The sequence below is a fragment of the Pteropus vampyrus genome, unplaced genomic scaffold (assembly GCF_000151845.1).
Source record: "Pteropus vampyrus isolate Shadow unplaced genomic scaffold, Pvam_2.0 Scaffold53, whole genome shotgun sequence".
NCBI lineage: Eukaryota > Metazoa > Chordata > Mammalia > Chiroptera > Pteropodidae > Pteropus > Pteropus vampyrus.
In genome coordinates, this window is record NW_011888834.1 from 9,722,422 (window position 1) to 9,722,799 (window position 378).

Genomic DNA, 378 nt, shown 5'->3' on the forward strand with positions numbered 1-378 from the left:
AGAAGCTAAGCAGGGTTGGGCCTGGTTAGTACTTGGATGGGAGACCACCTGGAAGACCAGGTATTGTAGACGTAAAAACAAACAAACAAACAAACAGACAAAAACCTATTCACTTATTATAGACAAAGAGAGATTCAGAGTTGATCATGCCCATTTATGCATTGATCAGGGGAGAGGCCACCAATTATTGGATCAATTTAGCTAGCCAGTTCTCCTGGCAGGTATCTCCCTATTATAGAGAAACTTATAGTAGATTATCAAAGACTGAGGCGTCTATTGCCATAGCTTTAGATATATAAATTAGTATTCTATTTTTTATTTAAAATATTTTTGGAGCATCTACTAAGTAACAGGTACTATCAAGTGACTTTGGATGTG